Source organism: Cannabis sativa, chromosome 1, assembly GCF_029168945.1.
Source record: "Cannabis sativa cultivar Pink pepper isolate KNU-18-1 chromosome 1, ASM2916894v1, whole genome shotgun sequence".
In the NCBI taxonomy this organism is placed as follows: Eukaryota; Viridiplantae; Streptophyta; class Magnoliopsida; order Rosales; family Cannabaceae; genus Cannabis; species Cannabis sativa.
Window position 1 is genome coordinate 20,891,383 of NC_083601.1, and position 19,105 is coordinate 20,910,487.

General features: G+C 39.0%; 1 long non-coding RNA gene and 1 other non-coding gene across 2 annotated transcripts; both read right to left on the reverse strand.

Moving 5' to 3' along the window:
• Positions 1-743: 743 nt before the first annotated feature.
• LOC115704951 (uncharacterized) lies at positions 744-2,440 on the reverse strand. The gene is made up of 2 exons (XR_004009360.2): positions 2,015-2,440; positions 744-1,536 (listed from the first exon to the last, which is right to left on the reverse strand). It is a non-coding gene; the product is annotated as an uncharacterized LOC115704951 (long non-coding RNA).
• A 14,237-nt stretch (positions 2,441-16,677) lies between these two features.
• On the reverse strand, positions 16,678-16,784 carry LOC115711785 (small nucleolar RNA R71). The gene has a single exon (XR_004010660.2). It is a non-coding gene; the product is annotated as a small nucleolar RNA R71 (small nucleolar RNA).
• Positions 16,785-19,105: the final 2,321 nt, after the last annotated feature.

A 19,105-nucleotide genomic window follows, 5' to 3' on the forward strand; every position in this document is an offset into this window, starting at 1 on the left:
GATCTAAAGCTAAACTCATCACATTAGACAAGCTTCTCCCTTCATTGCATTCCCGAAATTTTCCTGCAGTTCATGCTATAATTAAAAAAACAATAATGGCAATAATGGTTGTTGTAATTTCACTTCCTAGTAATGGTACTGACCCCTTGTATGACTAGTAAAGCTTCACGGCAGACCAAGAGCAATCTTTTAAGCATAAAATATATTTCTTAAAATAATAAAATGTCATAATGTTATGATAATAACAAGAGGACAAAGTTCATCACATATAAAGAGTCTTTAGCACATTACTCATACAAGTATTGCGGCAATTTTCTCATCCAGAGGACAAAGTTCCATGAACCCAGCTGTTATAAAGGTATAGATGAGAATCAAATTTTCATATCTATCAGCAATAATTATTCCACTTAACCACCAATCTCAAACTAACAGAGCAATACAATTGAGTTGCCTAGATTTTAAATTTGACACTGGTGTTCTTAAATTACATGGCATATGACATTTTCTTCATCGTTGAAACTATCATCCAAGAGACTATCAAGGCACACTCTCTAACCAAAACAGGGTAAAATAGTTCAAGTTACTGAAGTTGTACTAATACCCAAGCTCCTAAAGTCGTTGATTGCTTCTCTAAACCCCAATCAAATTTATTAATGATATAAGCCTAGAGACAAAAGCAAAACACTATAATTGGGATAGAAATCCATGCAAAATAACTCTACAGCTACTATGATATTAATGGCTAGTCACACAAGCAAACAAACTGATCAATCAAACATAATTCAGATCATGGTTCTACAAGGAATGACAATGCATCACTATATGAGCTACCATAACAAAATGGTGGGGAATAACTTAGAAAACGTATCCATAGGCAGTATTGTATCAGAAAAAAAAAAGAAGCCAGAGATTCAAAGCTAATAAGTATAGGTTGTGTGAGTCATTTCTTTAGGCTTAGCCTATATAATCTACTGTTAATTCACCTTCTGCTACAAATTTGATGAAGGAAAGATAGCAACCAGCTCCAGCCCTTCTCTTCATCTCTCAGTTCCATGCATTCCGTTTCATCCACAACAGACAAAAATTAGCATTGCAATGAAATTAGAGTATACGAGTCAAATTTAACAGTTGTTATTGTAATCACATAGCAACCTTTAAAATTCCCATAATTTTGATTGAGACAAGCTAAAGCAAGACAAACGACAAACCCCATTATTCTTTTCATCATCACCATTAATGATAATTAGATCTCAGCCTAAATTTAATGCATAACACACTCTTCATATTTACAAGGGGCCCTTTTCTCCAAGGATAAGAATATTAAAAAGTGAATGTAATACATATTCAAATTGGTAGTAACAGTTACTAATTGATTTTCTTATAGAAGAATATATGAATTAACTAATGATAATGAACAGTGCTAATCAGGGCATTTCTATCAATTAATTTTCTCCATGGCATTCATAGCAGCTGTTTTAGAGCAGTAAGGATTAGCAATTACCGACTTCAGACTCCATAACCTTTCGTTTCACAATCCTTCAAACATTGCAATGAGAATCCAGTTAAAGATTGAATTGCAAAGAACAAATGCTGTAACATACTAAATCATACAGAGCTTCATGTATGGAAAAATGGACAAAGAATTAAAATAAGAGCACCAATAAAGCATGCATTTCTTGAGCATAGGCCTCCTTACCAATCGTTTTTTCAATGGAGGAAGTAAAAATGCAAAACACCGTAACAAAGCAAACAGATAGCAAGAAACAAATAAGTATAAAACTGGAAGAGGGAAAAACACAATATATTACAAGCTTAGACGGTTGGTATGATAGATTTCTCCATATATCTACTGACCTTATATAAAAGAGTGTTAATTATTACAAATCGACATTCTATATTTTGTAAAGTAAATTTTAGCGAAGGATACGAACTTTATTAACATGAATTTCAGAAAAAATTGAATAAATTAAAAATCCAACGTGACGGAGAAATGGGCTCTGAACAGAGACATTACCAAGGGGATTTTTATGTCAGACGGACGAAGAAACCTTTAGCGGAGATGGGTGTTCGAGATGGAGAGAGCTTCCCCACCACGAATGGGTGCTGTGGACAGAGAGAGCTTCGGTCCGGTGTCGTAAATGATGCATTGGACAGAGAAAGCTTCCGCGTCAGGGATGGTAGCTTTGGAGTGGAGCTCGGGGAGTTAAAGAGCATTTCCAACGAGCTCACTAAATTTGGTGTCATACTATCACTAAATTTGGTGTAAAAAACTATTTTCACTCCAAAGAGAAGGACATTCAGGCTCAGATATTGATAATACTTTGCGAGAGAAAGGATACAAGGGTTAGAGATCTGAGTGGAAGGAGACATTATTCTGCTGCAACCAATGTAAGGTTTTCTTAACTTTATATGTGTTTATTTATCGTTTTAGAAAGTTCATATTTAGGATGTTAAACAACATACTTGTGAGTAGATCTAAGATCCTGGTAAAATAAATTCCAACAACTGGTATCAGAGCCATGGTAATTGATTTTCTTGCAAGAAATTTGGACTTTAAAATAATTGTTTGTGTTTTGGATGGTTTCATGTTGTGTTGTGTGTTATATGATGATTGATTGATGTTTGTGAATTTTCGTGAAAAATAATTGAAATTCTGTTTCTGGAATTATTTTTATTGGATAGTATGTAAAAAATTAAGCAATTTACTTTTTTACAGAACTCAATTTCGATTTAATTTGAATTAGTTATGATTTTTTGAAGTTTTGAAAAAAATATCAGGGTCGTGCAACAGGCCACGCGCGCGGATGAGGGTGACACCCTCGGACAGCACGCGTTTGGACAGATGCTTGACCAAGGGTTTGTCTGAATTTCGTCCCTGCGCGCGCGGAACAGGCTGCGTGCAGCCTCCTACGCCGAGGGACCTCGACCATGCACTCCCATATGCGACCTGTGCATATTGTCCGTACAGCTCGCATTTTTTTCGTTTTTCTTCGATTTTTCATGCTATTTCATGGATTTAACTTCTGATTTTTTGTGCAGTTTTGTAATTAGATTTTTACTTTTCAATTTTCAAATCTAATATCAGAAATAAATTAATTTGAATTTTTTAAAATTAATCTTAGATATTAGTGTAATTTGAATTTGAAAACAAGTAAATATCTATCTTTTTGCTTGATTTTTTATCTTATTTTTTAATTTGATTATATCTTATCTTATTTTTAAATTTATGGTCAGATATTATTTTTTTTTTTAAATTAAATATTTTTTTTAAATTAAATATTTTTTTTTTTTAAAATTTGACCTTATTTAAATTTAAAATAAGATAACTATAATCATGATATTTTGTTAACTTTTAAATTATGTTATTTTATTTATTTAAATTAAACTATAAAATCTGAAAAGATATTTATTTATCTTTTTTAATTTTTATTGAATAATTAATTTATAAAATAATATTAATTTTTTAAAAGTAGTTAGCAAATTTTGAAATGATATTTAGATTAGTTGAAACCTAACTTTTCAAAATTGTAGGTTTAATTTTAAATATTATTTTATTAAATTCGAAAATAAATATTTTTTTTATTTAATTATTTTTTTTTTTTGAAATTTAATTATTTAAAAGTAAATAAATCCTACTTCCAACTATCCAGCTAACCTTGTTGCAGGAGTATGTGTTTTAGCTTGTTTGTAAGTTTTATAAAACCTATTATTGCTTGACCTAAATTGCCATGGTTAACTTGTTGACAGATCCAATGATCTGATTTTAACCCATGGTTCAATTGACGATAGGTCAAGTAAATAATTTGTAACAGGTAAATTTTACAATCTTCTTTCATCTATGTATGACCTAGCAACATGATATGATCCATCCAAATGTGTGCCTGTGTGAGCCTATATGTTTATTTTATTATATAGATGCATATAGGTTGTTGCTAAATAAAATGTCACACCATGATAGATTTTATTTAGGTCCATTTAGTTTTTGGACCTATTCAATTAATAATAGTTATTTATTTTAAGGTTAAATTCCTCTCTTTTGGGCCTTGTGTGAGAGTTGGGGGCCATTAGAAGTGGGTACGACATACTGAACCCAGCTCCCCCTCACATGAACTACCCCAATTGTGAATGCCCATTTGCCTGATTTGAATAAATGTGCTAGGTTAATTAAATTAGTTTAACCTAATAAAATTGATTAGCAACATAACTAACTTTTAAAATATATGAAATTTATTTTCATTTTAATATTTTAAAGTTAATTTTAAGAAAAACACTCTTAGTTTTTAGATATTATTTCTAGACAAACTATTTGTATTTTTCTTGTATTTAATTAAATAAAGAATTTTAACTAACTAGATTCTTTCTGAAGCTTATTTAATTAAATATTCCTATTTAAGTTATAAATTAGTTACTTTAACTTATTTTTCATATCTAACTTAAACTTGAATATTTTATTTAAATTTAAAATTAAGTTGAGGAATTCTAGGCATTAGTTATTAAAGATTCTTAAGATATTTTTTAAGTTAGTTTTAAACTTAAAATGGAATATTTTTCAAATTAAGTGGTTACAACTTAATTTTTGATATTTAATTAAATTTAAATTTGAAAATAATTAAGTTCTAGATTTTTTCTATAACAACTTAAATTAGATACTTTTTCAAATTTTTGTTGAAAAGATACTTAGTCAAATAAGATATTTTCTAGATAGTTATTTCTAGACTACTTATTATTTCTAATATTAAATAGGAAAATATTATACATTGTGAAATTAATTATTTAAATAATTAATTTTGGTACAATTTAATTTAAGTATATTTTTTCCTAGTATTAAAACTAGAGATTAATAATTAAGCCTTCTCTACACTTAATTATTTATTTCTTGAATTTAATACATTTAATTAAATTGAAAATTAAATATCTAAATTGCTTTTCATCATGATACTTAAATATTTCTTTTTCATGACACTTAATTAAATAGAAAATTATTTTTTGGTTGAAATTTAATTTTTCAACTTATTTTTAAATAATTTTCAAAATATATTTTCTTTATTTTATTAATCAATTTCGAAACTGCATTTAATTATGCTAGATGTTTTTGAATTTATTTGAAAAATAGATTAAGTTGTAAATTAATTATTTATTTTAATTAATTATTGGACCAACGTAAATCAATGATTTTTTTATTTATTGATTAATTTAAAATAAATGAATTAAAATATATTATTAGAAATTGAATTAATTAGTCGAAGGAAAATCTAGATAGGTGATATTTTTGTTTGAAGTATTTTTTCTAAGTAATTATTATTTAGTATTTCGAAAATAGTAAAGGTTTTATACTTTCTTTTTCAAAATACAATAAATATATTCTTATGAAAATTTATTTTAAGTTGCAAATTAATTTAAATTAATACAACTTAAATAATTTTCTTAAAATATTTATCTATCAAAATTATTACTAAGATGGAAATAATTCAATTTATTTCAATCACCATCTAAGTATAATTTTATAAATATTAAATTAAATTCTAATTTAGAATTTTTAATTCTAAATTTGATATTTAATGAATATATTTTATTATAAAATAATAAAGAAAATACATTTTAAAGAATGAGCTTTATTATTATTAAGATATTCGATCTCCATTGTTGGTTTTACATAGCGTTTGTTTTAGTGAGTAATCCTCCCTAATGGAGGAATGTTCATTAGCAAGTTCGCACCGTTTAATCTCGAAAGATAAGTAGCTTTGTAAGTGTTTTATATGGTATGGATCACCCTAATGGTGGCGACTATATTTGACTTGCAAAATATGAAACAATGGTAGAAGCTCATAAGATAGAATAGCCTTGACTCTCGCCTAAACGGGACAACGCTGGATTCCAATCTTGATCGAATAAAAGGTTGCTAGAATGTTTAACATTTTAGATGAGCTGACAACTCTATTCAATGGATGGTAGCTTTGACTCTCGCCTAAACAGGACACTGATATCAGTTTGTTGAAAACCTTGGAAATTATTTAGGATTGAATTTTTTTTTGTATTTTCTCTTATCATTCCTACATGCTATGTGCTTATAATTTCTGAATTGGATTTTGTGTTGAACCATTATTGATTTCTATTTATTATTTTGTAGTATCCTGTATAACCATGATGAATTCCATGTTATCACTCTTGACCGAAAATAAGCTAAATAGATCTAACTTTCCAAAATGGAATGAGAACATTAATATTGCTCTCATAGGAGAAAGTGCCTTGTTTGTGTTAACTGAGCCGCCTCCAGAAGTGCCGGGGGACAATGCAACCAAAGTTGTGAAAGAAAAGTATGAGCATTGGCAGAAAGCTAACGACAAAGCTCTATACTTCATGCTTTCCAGCATGGTTGACACCCTTAAAACTCAGTTTTCTAAAACCGAAAAGGCTGCTGAAGTTATGACGAAGTTAACTGAGCTATTCGGTAGGGCATCTCTTCAGTCTCGCTTTGACGCGACTAAGATATACATCAATGCACGGATGGAACCCCATCAAAACGTGCGTGATCATGTTCTCCTCATGGCAAGTTATTTCCAAGAAGCCCAGGATCATGGTGCCGAAATGGATCACACTACTCAAGTAAGCCTTATCTTGAATAGTCTGACTCCATCATTTCTGCCCTATACATCAAATTATGTCATGAATAAAAAGAACATAGACTTTCATGAGTTAGTCAATGACCTTCAGACATATGAAAATTTGATTGGAGGCCCTAAGAAGAAAGGGAGTAAGCCTCAAAATTATGGGAATGGTAATGGGACGGTTAAACCTGAGGCAAATGTTGCCTCTACTTTTAAACCCAAATCTAAGAAGAAGTGGAGAAACACCAAGAAGCGTTCCAAAGCCATGAAAAACAAAAAGGCTGTTGCTTCTGGTGATGCACTCAAAGGAAAGTGTTTCTACTGCAATGAGAAAGGTCATTGGAAATCCCAATGTCCTAAACTTCTTGCAAAGAAACAAGGTATTTCTTTCTATAAACTTTAAGAGTTTTAGTGAATTATTATTGTTGACCGAGATTTTCGGCAACTAATAAAATATTATAAAATTACTGAGCTGTAAGAAAGTGAGAGAAGAATTTTTACGTGGTTGGGGCGTTAATGAGCCTTAGTCCACGAGTCTTTGTTATTTATGGATGTATTTATACAGAGAATATGCTTGGGAGAATTTCACCCCTATAAATACAGAGAATGTTCTTGGTGAGTATTTACTCTACTTGCTCATATGCAGCCCAAGATTCTCGATCCCATTTAATGAGCTTTGAGGGGGTATTTATAGTGTTTTTGGTGGGGTAATCCCTAGTATTGTCCTTACAAGTGTATCTGTAAGTATCCATAAAGTTGGGTATTCCCAATGAATATACCATGGGTAATGCATGGTCAAATCCCTAGGTGCTGGAGGGTTTTTATGTGGAATGTCCTTTTTGCCTCTTGATTGACGTGACTCTTCACAGTGTAGCCGTCGCTAGACTTAAATGATCATTACTGTGCCGCTGCTGGTTGGAGGTTGTGCCGTCAGACTTTATTGCGTGTAGCAGTCCCAACACAATTCCTCCCATGCGGCATTTAATGCGACTTGATTACTCAGGAGAAGCCTGACACCTCGTAGAGATGCCTTAGCGTTATATGAGCTTCCAGGAGCATATAGAGTCCCATATGCCTTCTCCGGGGGCCACGTCCCGGACGCTACCTTATGGCATACACACTTAGCAAATATTGTGAATTGCTTGATCCACGTGTCCCTGTCTGATTGGTCCACGTATATTGGGCAAAATTAGGGGCAACATTTACCCCCAAGCCTTGTTTATTTGAAAAATGAAACAAGGCTTGTTCAAGTGCCTCCGGTTGACTCCTTGGTTTCCTGGCACGAGCTTTGAGCGCGTGAGGGTGTATTTAATGATAGCTTTTAATGCAGCGATTCGCTTTTTGCAGGGGTCGATTCGTTTCGCACCCGTTGATTGATACAGCGCATTAATGGTGTCAGACGTATTCTCAAGCGTTTCCACCGCCTTTATTGTAAATCAATCTGGTCCGTTGATCTTTGAGCATTTGAATCGTGCGCTTCCCCCACCATTCGATTGGTTGGTGATGACGTCTGTTCCTCATGCATTTTTGCCTGTAAAAGCCACCACCTTTTCTTCATTTCGGTTACTTCCCATTTCTTGCCAGCTTTGCTCAAATTTCCTAGAGAGAAAATTCTCAGACCTAGAACAAGGCCTTTAAACACTTTGTGATTTTCCCAGTTCTTCTTCGCTCGTTCTACCAGTCCTTCTTGTCTTTACTCGACTCACAGCAGGACCCCCAGTTTCAACACTTCATCGTAAGTTTTTTGCATCCTTTGCTTTATTGTTGAATGGAATGCTATTACTTATCTGTTTGTTCTTTTCTGGGTTTGCATTCGAAGTTTCTGGGCATGCAAGTGTTTCAATCCTTCATATAGTCTGTTTGAGTTTACTGCTCTAGTGATAGGATTGTTATTGTCACGCCTCTGTTGTTATTACTTTCTTTGTAGAAGGCTGTACGTCCTTCGTATAATGGTTGCTTAGGGCATAGGACAGACCTTTTTTTTCCTTTCTGTTTTCTTTATCGCGTAAAGCCGTCTTCTGTGAATTTATTGCACTTGACTCTTGTCCAGGGAATCCTTCCAGGGTCTCCTGTGTGACACGTGTCCAGAGGGGGCCTCTTTCCAGCGGTTAGGGGACCCCCATTCCCTTTTTCTTAATTTAGGGTTTGGTATGGGGCCTAACTGCTGGAATTTTACTCTTTTTACAGAATAGAAAAATGTCTGCTTCTGGCTCAAAGTCATCAAAGAAAAGTGGTAAGCGCATGGCTACCCTTGAAGAGGTCTCCCTGGGACCCGTTGCCCAGGAGGGGTACAAGTCCCGGGCGACCGGATGGGAAGCGGCTGAGCTTTACTCCACCTTGACCTGTCCCCATCAATTGGAGAACATTGTGGAGGTTGTTGGGATCAAGCCTTCCGCCTCAGGGACCTACCACCGGCCACCTCGTGACGCGGAGACGCCCAACCACAACTACGGCGGCTTCGGGGCCTGGAGCCAAACGCATCTGATGGCCGGGGCCATGCTTCCTCTTCAAGATTATTTTGTTAATTTTCTAGTTTTTGTCGGCCTTGCGCCATACCAACTTATTCCCCAAGCATACCGCCTGCTTTCAGGCTTATTTATTTTTTATTCCGCCCGGGGATGGGGATCTCCCCGCCTAGCGGAAATTTTGTATTTTTATGAACTTGTTTCCGTCCCCAAGAAGGGGGACAAACTTAAGGACGGTTTTTATGGGTTCCGGGCCCACCCTGCTAACGAAGGGGTGGTCCCGTAAAACAGGCAAACTCACGTTAAGGAGTATCGCCATCGTTTTTTCTTTTCCTCCGGGTTCCGGGCAGTGGACCATCCGGAGCTCCTTACTGAGTGGGTGAGGATTCCTCCCTATGAACGGACTGCACCTACTCAGGCCTTTCTTCGAGAGCCCAGGCCTTTGCCTTACGACCGGGCCGATCTTGACGTCGGGGGTCTGGTCACTACGGATAACTGCAAGAAGGCAAAACTCATCCTTCCGCATCAATCCGTGGAGGACTCTAACCTTTCCCGGGTCATCTGTCCCAATGTGAGGGCGCCAGTCGCGGAGAAGACCTTCCGGGACGAGATCATTGCCACGGCAGAGAAGAAATACCAGGAGTATCTCTACCGGAAGGCCCAGGAGAAGGCGTACTCTAAGGCCCAGGCGGCTTCCGGGAGGACGCTCCGCGTGGGGAGCCCGGTGGAGAGAAGGAGTCAGGCGATTCCCGGGAAGCCCCTTCACATTGGGGATTCAATGGAGAGAAGGGCTCCCAGGCCACAGCCTTTGGTTCCAGAGCCGAACACTGGGGCTCCTGGTGCCAGCACTTCCGGCGCCGGCGGTAAGTCTCCTTTGGTAGTTCATTATGTTCCTTCTGTTGGCGAGTATGCCAGTCGTAGGCCCGTAGGGTTCGACGAGTGTCTTTATAGGTTTAGGATGCCCTCGACCCGGTGGGGGGATCACTTGAAGGAATTTTATTTTTCAAACTTAGGAGATTTCCTAGGTCGGTCCCGGATGGGTTCGGGTCCTCCGGAGCCCGTTCCCTTAGGTCCTTCAGCTTACATTACATCCAGCTGGTTCCGGCCTTCGGACAGCTATCTTGGAGATGATGCTGCCAGCATAAAAATTCGGAACTTTGCTAGGGCCGAATTAGAGAGTCAGGGTAGGACTAGCTTATTTGCCATATCTTGTGCTGGTGGTTTCCCACGGATGTTCTAACAGTTGCTTTCTTTTGTTGTAGCAGGTATCTCCATGGACGCCATTTTGGACCAGCTCGCTGGGGTTCACACTCCTGAGGCTCCTCCTGCCTTTACTTCTTCCCCGCTGGCCCCTGCTCTAAAGATTTCTTCCAGCGCTCCTCCAGACACTATCGATTTAGTGGATGACGAGGAGGTGCTGCCGGGAGAAGGTCAAGAAAAGCAATGGGGCTTTTCTGAGGAAGTTGAAGAAGGTGCAGAGGGCTCCGGGCTCTTTCTGAGGAAGCTGAAAAAAGTGAAGAAGAGCAAGAGATTGCTCTGATTCGCAAGCGTAAGGGCAAAATGATTGCCCAGGAGGAGCCCAAGCGGCCTCGGAGAGCTGATACTTCGGCCCACGGCCTTGATGGTGGGGTCTCTCCCATGGAAGAGCATACTGCCCCTCCCAACATTGTACTGACTCCGGTTCCTGGAGACGAGGCGAGACGGGAGCTCCGGATAGCTAGGCACAACTATGCCATTGATGAATACTCCCGGGGGTTTACTGAGGTGGAAGCCCTTAGGAGGGTTCTGCGGGTTGAGATGCAAGACACCATCAACAACCCGGAGTACCAGGATCCGTGGGACCTAAACTTGGACGCCCTATCAGACTGGTTCTGTCGCTTCCTTGGGCCCACCTTGGCTCCCTTCGCTGCGGAGATGACTGGCGAGTTTGCGTCTCAGCTTACCCGGTGCGCGCCTAAGCGGTTCGCTACTTGTGCCTCCCTGAACTCCATCTTCCAGGTCCAGGATCTCAGCCACTCCCTCACTGTGGTAAGTGCTTCGTGATTTTGTTTTTCCCCTTATTCTTTTTTAGAGATTCTTTCTTACACTCGCATTGTTGTTTAGCTTGCTACTGAAGCTGGCCGCCTCTCCAAGAACATAATCAACCATGGCTTCGTTCTGTCTGATTTTGGGGACATGAACGAAGTTAGGAAGGTTCTTCAGGACCTTACTGCGGAGAGGCAGCTTTACCAGGAGGCTGCTGAGCGCCGGGAGGCTGCTGCCAAGGCCAATGAGGAGGAGGCTAAGCGGAGGGAAGCCCAGGTGGAGGCGATGATCCGGGACGAGGCCATGCGGAGAGACAGGCTGGAGGCCAAGCACCAAGAGGAGCTGAGGGCGGAAGGTGAGGCCACTGCAAAGGCTAAGCGGGAGCTCTGGGAGGCCAGGGAAGCCTTGGACGAGATGGTTGCCAAGGTGAGATCCTTAGAGGAAACTCACCAAGAAAACTTAGAGTTCGGGGCCGCTCTAGCCGCGGAGATGAAGGAGCTCAGGGACTTCAAGGAACAAGCCTCAAAGAAGGCAAAAAGAGCTGAGCTTCTTTCTCCCGTTTCCTGCGGCCGGTGCCCTAAGCGTTTTGATGATGGAGTCTTCATGGCTTGGTCTACCAATGACCAAAATATCAAGCTTACCTTCTACCCCAAACCTGAGGAGATGATCGCCAAATTTCGGGAGAAGAAGAAGAAGCTTGATGCCATGTTTTCACCCCACTTCTCTTATTATTATTTTTTTATATATATATATATTTGTTTACATACAGCTACTTTGAGACATACATTTATGTAGCTGTTTTTTATTTAAAGGGGAGACAATTTTTAAGGCTTGTCCCCGGGCCATATGTATATATTTTGACCTGCCCTTCGGGGCTAGGATATTTATATGTGATCTCTTTTGACGCACATATTTCTCTTTTTTGACCTGTCCTTTGGATCAGGATTTTTATACTTATGCTTTTTATTTTTGTGAATACTCTTTTTGACCTGCCCTTTGGGTCAGGATATTTTACTTAGTTTGTTTTCTGTCTGTCCGTGCGGTATACCCTAGTACCCCCCTGAGTGGCATAGAAACTTTGTTTTTAAGGCACTCAGTTTTATTCAACATGTGGAGGAGGTATACATTTGGACGGTACAAACTCTTTAAACAAAGTCTAAGTTACATTTTTGGCTATTGGTAATATTTTCTGAGGTGATCGGCATTCCAGGCCCTTGGCACAATGGTTCCATCCATTCTTTTTAGCTTGTAAGTGCCGGAGCCGATTTCGTCCTCGATTTCATATGGTCCTTCCCAATTTGGCCCAAGTACCCCCACTCCGGGTTCCTGGGTGGCTGGGAAGACTCTTCTTAAGACCATATCCCCAATAGCAAATTTTCTGTTTTTAACCTTAGAGTTAAAATACTTGGTCACCTTCCTTTGATAAGCTGCCATCCGTATTTGAGACTCATCCCGGAGTTCTTCGACTTGATCCAAAGCCTCTTGAAGCAAAGCTTGATTCGTGGCTGGATCGTAAGTCGTTCTCCTGTGGGATGGGAATAACGTTTCTACCGGGACCATCGCTTCACAACCGTACGCCATTGAAAAAGGCGAGTGACCGGTCGTGGTTCTGGGGGTCATCCGGTAAGCCCATAACACTCTTGGAAACTCTTTAGGCCAGTTGTTTTTGCAGGCCAGCAGCTTTTTCTTCAAGGTGACCTTTAAGATTTTATTGACTGCTTCCGCTTGACCGTTTGTTTGAGGTCTGGCCACCGCGGAGAAGCTTTTCACCACTCCGTGTTGGTTGCAGAAGTCAGTAAATTCCTCACAATCGAATTGCTTTCCATTGTCAGAGACTATTTTATGAGGCAAGCCATATCGACACACTATGTTTTTGATAACAAAGTCCAGTGCTTTTTTAGCAGTTATTGTCTTCATGGGCTCAGCCTCCGTCCATTTGGTGAAGTAGTCTACTGCTACTATCGCATACTTTACTCCTCCTTTTCCTGTTGGCAGGGACCCAATAAGATCTATTCCCCATACCGCGAAGGGCCAGGGACTAGTCATCAGGGTGATTTCATTTGAAGGAGCTCTCGGTATGTTCGCGAACCTTTGGCACGAAACACACTTTTGGACGTAGTCTATGCAATCTTTTTTCATTGTTGGCCAGAAGTACCCTTGTCTCAATATTTTCTTCGAGAGACTGGATCCTCCCCTATGATCTCCACAGAACCCTTCGTGGACCTCTAGCATGATTTGTCTAGCTTCAAGGTCCGATACACACCTTAAATAAGGCATGTTGAGTCCTCTTCGGTAGAGAATTTGATCCATCATTACATAACGATGAGCCTGATACTGAATCTTCCGAGACAGTGCCCTTTCTTGGGGCAACTCACCTTTTGTTATGTATTTTATGATGGGGACCATCCAGCTGGGTTCTTGCCCAACCGTTATCGTGGTCTCTTTTATTTTGATGCTTGGCTCTGCCAAGCGTTCCACTGGTACTACCCCCAGCTCTTCGATTTCGCTATCTAAGGCTAACTTAGCCAGACAGTCCGCGTGAGCGTTCTTTTCCCGGGGGATTCTTTCTATTTTGTAGTCCGTGAACTCGTGGAGCAGCTCCCGGACTATTGTTACGTACGCGGCCATTCGCTCGCCGCGTGTTTGGTATTCTCCGGATACCTGGTTTACGACCAGTTGGGAATCACTATAGACTTCCACTCTTTTGGCTCCTACAGCTTTTGCTAATTTCAGTCCTGCTATTAGGGCTTCATATTCGGCCTCATTGTTTAAAGCTGCGAAGTCAAACCTTAGGGCTGCTTGGAGTCGCAGTCCGGTTGGTGATATCATCGCCACTCCGGCTCCAGAACCGTTTTCATTGGAGGCTCCGTCTACAAATACTCTCCATGTGGGGATTGGCGGTACCGGCATATTCGCGGTTACCTCGGCTTCGTTGCATTCAATAATGAAGTCCGCCAAGGCTTGGCCTTTTATAGAAATTCGGGGCATGTAGTGCAAGTCGAATTGACTTAGCTCCATTGCCCACTTGAGGAGCCTTCCAGATGCTTCAGGTTTTTGGAGGACTTGCCGGAGCAGGTGATTGGTCAGTATCTTGATCGGATGTGCTTGGAAGTATGGCCTCAATTTCCTTGACGCCATCAGGAGGCAAAAAACCAGCTTTTCAATGACTGGGTATCTTGTTTCGGCTCCTATCATGCGTTTACTGACATAATACATGGGATGTTGAGTTTTCTCTTCTTCCCGGACTAGGGCAGCGCTGACCGCGTGTTCAGAGACAGCCAAATAAAGAAATAGGTCTTCTCCGAGAACGGGTTTTGATAAGATAGGGGGCTTGGCCATGTGCTCTTTTAGCTTTTTGAATGCCTCCTCGCACTCGTCCGGTGATAACTCTAAGATTTAGAGTTATTTTCATATCTTTAAGCTTGAAGTTAATGTGATTTGTGGAGAAATTAGTGTCTATACTATGTAATTGTGTTTAGTTTGTTGTGTCTTTGTAATAAATGGAAGTGTGTGTGTTAGTAAGTTTTAGATGGACTTATGTTGTTGTTTTTATGTGTTTTAAGCAGAAAAAAAAAATACAAGAATAGGTATTTGGAAATATTTGGGACAAGGAGAAAAAGGAGCAGGAAAATAATTATTGCTGACTGGCATTGCTATAGCAACCATCGCGTAGCAATTTGTCAGCCCAGTAAGTTTATTTTGGCAGATAGTCCAGCTGGCTTTAATGAAAAGAAAAACGAGCTGAGGTGGCGGAATTTGGCTATTGACTCAACAAACATGTGGAAAATGAAGGACAAGTGGGTGATGATTGGGATTTCCAATTAGGGTAAACTTTGGTACCCTAATTGGGGAGCAAAGAGGAAAAGAGGTGATGAATAGAAGGAGGCTGGCTGCACTTTGAAAGGGGTACGAAAATTACAGCAGCAAAAAGGAGAGAAAAAAAGTACAGAAAAAGAGAGTACAAAGAAGAAGAAGATTGAGAAGAAGGAGAAGAAGACAACTATCAAAGAAAGGATTTGAGCTCACCACTCATTTCTCTTGCTCTCCACTTCGTTTTGTATCATTTTCTTCTCTTTAAGCTTCTCTTTAACTTCATGAACAATACATTTACTGGTTTTGAGTTTTTAATTTCAGTTATGAACTAAACTTTTTGAGATTTGGGTGGTTCTAAACCCTTGTATGGACTAGTGTTTTGACTTTGCAATGATGAAGTAATCTTGACTTAGTTCAATTAGTTGTGATGAAATGTTGAATGAATGTTAATTTTTGGCCATTTTTAACATTTAGCAAGCTAGATCTTACTTGGAAAAGTAAGACCTAGTTGAACCCTTCTAATTGATGCATGATTTTTACCTTTTCTTTTAGGTATTAATTAGTAGTGAAATAGGAATATTTTGCTACCATGTATAACTAAGGATTTGATGCTTTATTGGGCCATTTGTGATCTAAACTGATGTAGGAATGCATTGTGAGATTATGAATGGTTATTTGCAAGTTTTGGAAAAAGCTTGCTGGTTTTTTTGAAATTTGTTAACTCTGCCAGGATTGCTGAGTCATTGCTGGGTCATTGCTGTATCAACTGGGACATACAAGTGGAAATTAATCACCCAAGTCTATTTTCTAAATCTGAAATTACCACCATTTTACTCACTTTTAGTTTCTTATTTTTTTAGTTTATTTAGTTTAAAAAATTAGTTCTCAAGTTTAGATTCAAAGCTATCAATTTTTATTGTGAATTAATGTGTGACTTTATTTTATTTTTATTTGAAATTCTTGGAATTACTTTTAGTTGATTTAACATTATTTAGTAAAAAGTCCCTGTGGAGACGAACTTTGATTTACTTATCATTGTATTACTTGTTTGTGATTGTGTACACTTGCGCAATTATAAAGCAATATAATTTTCACAACAAGTTTTTGGCGCCGTTGCCGGGGACTTTAAGTTCTAAATTTTGTTTTATCAACTAATTGACATTCTAAGAATTTTTGTGCTTTTAATCTTGCTGGTTTGTCTTTGGAATCTCAGGTATCTATAGTGTATGAACCAACAAGAGGACTTTGAACTTGCTCCTATTGATCCCGAGATTGAACGCACATTCCGAAGAAGAAGAAGGGTTCAAAAGGCTAAGGGTCGAGATATCATGGCTGAGAATTTTGATGATGATGGGGTTGCTCAACAAATTGTTAATCCCATCATATTGGCAGATGATCGAGCAAGGGCTATAAGGGAGTATGCAGCCCCCATGTTTAATGAGCTCAATCCAGGCATTGTGAGGCCTGAAATACAAGCACCGCAGTTTGAGCTCAAGCCAGTGATGTTTCAAATGCTCCAAACCGTGGGGCAATTCAGCGGGATGCCAACTGAGGATCCTCACCTCCATCTCCGTTCATTTTTGGATGTGAGTGATTCTTTCAAGATCCAAGGAGTAAGTGAAGAGGTGTTAAGGTTGAAGCTATTTCCATTCTCACTACGAGACCGAGCTAGATCATGGCTCAACACTTTGCCTCCTGATTCTGTGACCAATTGGAATGACCTTGCTGAGAAGTTTCTGAGGAAATACTTTCCTCCTACTAGAAATGCAAAATTCAGAAGTGAGATCATGTCTTTTCAGCAACTTGAAGATGAGTCCACAAGTGATGCGTGGGAGAGGTTTAAGGAACTTTTGCGAAAGTGTCCACATCATGGCATTCCACATTGTATTCAGATGGAGACTTTTTATAATGGCTTGAATGCAGCTTCTCGAATGGTGTTAGATGCATCGGCCAATGGTGCTATTTTGTCGAAGTCTTACAATGAAGCATTTGAGATTTTGGAGACCATTGCAAGTAACAACTACCAATGGTCCAACACAAGAGCTCCAACAAGTAGAAAAGTGGCGGGAGTCCTTGAGGTAGATGCAATAACGGCTTTGACAGCTCAAATGGCTTCCATGACGAATGTTTTGAAGAATTTGAGTATTGGGAACGCTAAAAATATTCAACCAGCTGCTGCCATTCAAAGTGATGATGTCTCATGTGTGTTTTGTGGAGAAGGGCATGTGTTTGAGAAGTGTCCATCTAATCCGGAGTCCGTTTGTTACATGGGAAATCAGAATTTTAACAGAAACAATGGGGCATTCTCAAACTCTTACAATCAATCTTGGAAGAATCATCCTAATTTGTCTTGGGGAGGTCAAGGAGCAAGCTCAAGTACCGCACCAGCCCAAGGAAGACAAGCATATCCACCGGGTTTTTCACAACAACCCCGACATTCACAACATGCTCAAAATGCCCAACCAAGTTCTTTGGAGAGTTTAATGCGGGATTATATGGCCAAAAATGATGCGGTGATACAAAGTCAAGCTGCCTCTCTTCGAAACTTAGAGTTGCAACTTGGACATTTGGCCAATGAATTAAAAGCTAGGCCGCAAGGTTCTTTGCCTAGTGACACGGAAAATCCAAGGAGGGATGGGAAGGAGCAATGCAATGCCATTCAGCTAAGGAGTGGCAAGAATCTGAAAAATTCTGAGGAGGAAATAAAGGGTAGTGGGGAGCCCACTTCAATCCAAATCGACGAAAAATTGAGTAACAAAACTGCCCAGGAATTTGCTGATACCAGTCCAGTTGATACAAAGAAAGTGGTCAAGAACACGACGACAAGAATCCGCACCAGTATGTTCTAGTCCTAAACCACCCCTTCCATTTCCTCAAAGATTTCGGAAACAACAGCAAGATGGACAATTTAGGAAGTTTTTGGATGTGTTGAAACAGCTCCATATCAATATTCCCTTGGTAGAAGCGCTAGAGCAAATGCCAAATTATGTCAAGTTCTTAAAAGATATTTTGACAAAGAAAAGGAGGCTTGGCGAGTTTGAAACGGTCGCTTTGACCGAGGGCTGTAGCGCTATGTTGAAGAATAAAATTCCACCTAAATTGAAAGATCCGGGCAGCTTTACAATTCCAATTTCTATTGGGGGACGGGATGTTGGAAGAGCTCTTTGTGATTTGGGAGCTAGTATTAATCTCATGCCCATGTCTATTTTCAAGAAGTTAGGAATTGGAGAAGCAAGGCCAACCACCGTCACTTTGCAACTAGCGGATCGTTCCATGGCTCATCCGGATGGAAAAATTGAAGATGTTTTGGTACAAGTAGATAAGTTCATCTTTCCGGCGGACTTCATTATTCTTGACTATGAGGAAGATAGGGAAGTTCCAATCATTTTAGGGAGGCCATTTCTTGCCACGGGAAGGACTTTGATAGATGTTGAAAAAGGAGAGCTCACCATGAGAGCTCAAGATGAGCAAGCCACATTCAAGGTTTTCCATCCCATACGTGGCCCGGATGCAATAGGAGAATGCTTAGCAATTGAAGATATGGATCCTAACATGGTTGAGGAGTCTAAATTCAAAGTTAGTAAGAAGGTGAGAAAGAAGATTCTCCTTAAAGAAATTGCTAAGGATCACGAGGCACAAGAAAGCAAAGACAAAGCATCAATTGACTCTAAAAAACCACCCAAAAAGAAGAGAAAGAAAAAGAAGCTTAGTAGAAAATTTCGGTCTCAAATGGTTGAAGTTGGGCAACAAGTGATTTTTTCCAATTCTTTAACGAAGGCTACTCATGGACGACTAGATTCAAGGTGTGATGGATCTTTCTTGGTGGTGAGAGTATACCCCGATGGGGTAGTGGAACTTCGTGATGCACTTTCAAGAAGAAAATTCTTAGTGAAAGGCCAAGGAGTGAAGTTTGGGGGTGGAGAGGTCAACCGAGAAAAGACCTCTATCTCTTTGAAGGATGCTTGAGACTTGTAATTTGGGGGTGCCAAAAGAAAAAAGAAAAAAAAAAGATTGAATTGAAAAAAAAAATGAAAAATTTGGAAAAAAGAATGAAAAGAAAAAAAAAATCAATGAAGGCACCCCTTGAAAAAAAAAAAAAGCAAGAAGAAAAGTTAAAAAAAAAAAAGAAAAAAATATATATATTATATAATTAGTAAATAATTGTCATGGTGAAATTGAGAAATTATTTTCTTTCAA